Source organism: Arachis duranensis, chromosome 3 (assembly GCF_000817695.3).
Source record: "Arachis duranensis cultivar V14167 chromosome 3, aradu.V14167.gnm2.J7QH, whole genome shotgun sequence".
Taxonomy (NCBI): domain Eukaryota; kingdom Viridiplantae; phylum Streptophyta; class Magnoliopsida; order Fabales; family Fabaceae; genus Arachis; species Arachis duranensis.
Genome location: NC_029774.3, coordinates 22,002,556 through 22,006,526, shown reverse-complemented (window position 1 = coordinate 22,006,526; position 3,971 = coordinate 22,002,556). Strand labels below are relative to the sequence as shown.

General features: G+C 37.8%; 1 protein-coding gene across 1 annotated transcript in view; it reads right to left on the bottom strand.

Annotated features, from left to right (window-relative positions):
* The window catches only part of LOC110278450 (uncharacterized), an 18,650-nt gene that overhangs the window by 549 nt on the left and 14,130 nt on the right, over positions 1-3,971 (bottom strand). The window lies entirely within an intron of this gene.

Here is a 3,971-nt window from a genome sequence, read left to right as displayed (position 1 = left end):
AATAAGTATAATCAATCTCTAGACTCGATCTACGAAACAAAGACCTGCCAAAGTATAGATATACATATATATAAAATCCGACTATATCCAAAAGACAAAACACAAAACTTGTTTCTTCGAAATTAACCTTTAAGAGGGACAAAATGTAAGTTATGTACAAGATGGAGAATACTATTTATATACATATACAAAACTCTAAATACAAAATATTCCAAAGGTAAATTTTCACGTCCCAAATTGCGTCCAAAGAGTCTCCAACAAGCTCAACGTGGTGTCATATGTCCTATATCTGAAAACAATAATATATGTATGGATTGAGAATTGGAAATTTTCAGTATGGTGAAGGTGTCCACATAGATATTATTTATAGTCTTGGAAAAGCCAGAGGCATTCTTAGAACTCCGATACTCAGATCAATCTTAAAATTTATTCTAAACTAGAAATCTCGGTAATCTATCTAAGGGATTCTAATCCTAATCTAACTCTTCACCTTCTGCTCTTTCAAACCTCCTAATCACCGGGTGGAACAACCCTCATCACGCCTCCACTATATGAGGGGTTTCTTAGATACATACACACACAAAACAGATAAAGAAAGTACAGGTATAGATAGCAATTACAGCAAATAGATAAGATAGCAGTTAATCACAGATAAGCAATTAGACAAGTAAAAAAAATGCATACTCAAACAATTTATATAAATGCACGTGATGCATGCCTGTGTTACTGGCCATGAGCTCACGTGTCGGTTATTTTGCTAGAACCCGACAGACCCGTTAGCTAACCCGGATATCGTCTCTTAAACATGCACTCACACTCTTGGAATATAATGCCTGCCACACTCTTGGAATATAGTGCCTGCCACACTCATGGGATATAGTGCCCGTTGTATTTTTCGGGATAAAGTGTTCTCACACTCTTGGGATATAGTATCCGACACACTTCACAGGGTAAAGTGCTCCCACACTATTGGGATGTCCACCACACTCTTGGGACATAGTACCCGGCATAATTTTCAATCATAATCATTATCCTCATCTCTCAACATCATAATCCTTTTCATCATACCCAATAAAAATCAATTCTCATTATTTCTCATTATCTTCATTTTATTCAACACTTTTCACTCTAAAATCCACCATTCAAAATCAAACAATACCTCTCACCAATCATTATTAAAATCAACCATTATCATCATTCCATAGCATCATATCAAAGTTTCATCATATAAATTCATTTCACACTCAATCAACATACAATTTAATTCTCAACAACAATATTAATGCACAATTCCCAATAGTTCGGCCTATTTTATGGACAATTAGCCTAAGTTTTCACGTAATAATATATATTAACTATGAGAAACCAAAATCATACCTTAGCCGATTTCTTTCCAAGCCCGAAACACCTCCCTCCTCTCTCCTCTTCTCGAGTTTCTAAGCCTCCAAATCCTTAACAATGAGTTTCCAGCTTCCAAGACTCAAATTCAAGCACCTAAATGCACCAACTTGACTCCAATTAACAGGAACTCAATCTAATATCATTCAATTTAATCATAATCGATACTATGATTTACTAATTCAATAATTTACAAGGGATTAGTGGTTTCTTACTTTATCCACTGATTACATGGATAAAACCCAATTCTAGCTCGTATTAGAGCACCCCTAAATTATCAAAATTACAAAATCTCTCAATATTCAAAACCAAAATCACAGAATTGAAGGGAAGTGAGAATTGGACATAAAATTCAAAATTTCTTACCACTTTGTTCAAATAGTATCGAAGAGCTCGATGAGAAGATCACGTGGACGAAAGCGGCTCATCAATCAGAGCTCCGGATTGAAAGTTACGTGAAATTGAAGTTGGAAGAGATTTGGGATTAGGTTTTATGCTCCACCCCCTCACTTGAACGTGAATTGTAGAATTGGAAGGGGGGAGTGGCTATCTGCAAGCTTTATATAGGGTTGGATTAAGTGGGCTTGGGTCCATTTGGGTCTGGTTCAATCGGTTCGCACTGTTGGTTTAATTTTGGGTTAAAATTTTTAAAATTAGTGTTAAAATTCGTATTTTAAATATTTTTACTTCTTCAAATTATAAAACTTTATTTTCCTAATCTCCTAGGCTCATAATTAATTTATTAGTTAATTATTTATTAGTTCACCGGGTTTTACAACGCGACATGGAGAGAAAGATCGATGGCGACAAAGAGAGAGAGAGCTCGACGATGACAGAGAGAGACACGGCGAGGGGAAGAAGAACGATGACAGGCGACGAGCAGATTTTCACCTTCCACAGGCGATGATTCCTGATGCTACCACAGTCAGTTCCACTCGGTGGCGACAACACCCTCTACCCGTTCAGCGATTAGTTTGAGCTCTGGTGGCTGAGACGCTGGGTATCGAAGGGTTTAGGGTTGGGTTTTTTCTGTTTTCACTTTCAGAGAGAGAAAGGGGTGGGTGGCCTGAGTATTGGTGGGCACTTTCAGAGAGAGAGAAACGAGTGGGATAGCCTGGGTATTGGGCTTCAGTGTTTTTTTTTTTTTTAATTTCAGAACAGCGTCATTTTGGATTAGGTTACCACTGTACCAATAATCCTAAAAAAATAGCCAATTCTGACGGTTCATCGATTAATGTCGGTTCGACTGGTTCTTAAACCAATTTTTTACTAGATGATTCTTAGAGTAAACCGAACTGAATGGCTGGTGTAACACCCTACCACATTAAGCTTTACGCTTAAGTCATAAAACGAAGGTGGTGTGGTATTACGACCTCTAAAAGAAAATGAGTACATATAATAGCAGAAGAATTATAATATGCTAGGAGCCTTGAAGAATATGAGAAATAAAAATCGCGAGATAAAAGCGCAACGCTCAAGGAACGAGTTAACTTGCGTGCTAAGAAAACCGTAACTGTCAAACATAAGATAACAAAAGTAGGAATAGAGTGCCAAAGATACAAAATAACAAGCTCCTAACTCAACCTGCGAAGTCAAGACTGGCCGGAGAATATTTACACATATATACATACATATCCAAAACCCAAGAGTACTGATGAGCGGATAATTTATACGCTTTTTGGCATTGTTTTTAGTGTGTTTTTAGTATGATCTAGTTAGTTTTTAGTATATTTTTATTATTTTTTAGTTAAAATTCATTTTTCTGGACTTTACTATGAGTTTGTGTGTTTTTCTATGATTTTAGGTATTTTCTGGCTGAAATTGAGGGTCCTGAGCAAAAATCTGATTCAGAGGCTGAAAAGGACTGCAGATGCTGTTGGATTCTGACCTCCCTGCACTCGAAGTGGATTTTCTGGAGCTACAGAAGCCCAATTGGCGCGCTCTCAACGGCGTTGGAAAGTAGACATCCTGGGCTTTCCAGCAATGTATAATAGTTCATACTTTGCCTGAGATTTGATGGCCCAAACCGGCGTTCAAAGTCACCCCTCAGAAATCCCAGCGTTAAACGCTTCTGTATACCCTAGGTTACTAGTTCACTATTAATAGGATCTTTTGACATTGTATCTGGACCTCATGACACTTAACACGTTTCTTTGTGTACTTCCCACGGTATGAGTCTCTAAACCCCATGGTTGGGGGTGAGGAGCTCTGTTGTGTCTTGATGGATTAATGCAATTACTACTGTTTTTCATTCAATCATGCTTGCTTCCATTGTAAGATATTACTTGTTCTTAAACCGGATGAATGAGATGATCCGTGACACTCATCATCATTCTCAACCATGAACATGTGCCTGACAACCACCTCCGTTCTACCTTAGATTAAGTAGATATCTCTTAGATTCTTTAATCAGAATCTTCGTGGTATAAGCTAGAACTGATGGCGGCATTCAAGAGAATCCGGAAGGTCTAAACCTTGTCTGTGGTATTCTGAGTAGGATTCAATGATTGAATGACCGTGACGTGCTTCAATCTCCTGAAGGCGGGGCGTTAGTGACAGACGCAAAAGAATCA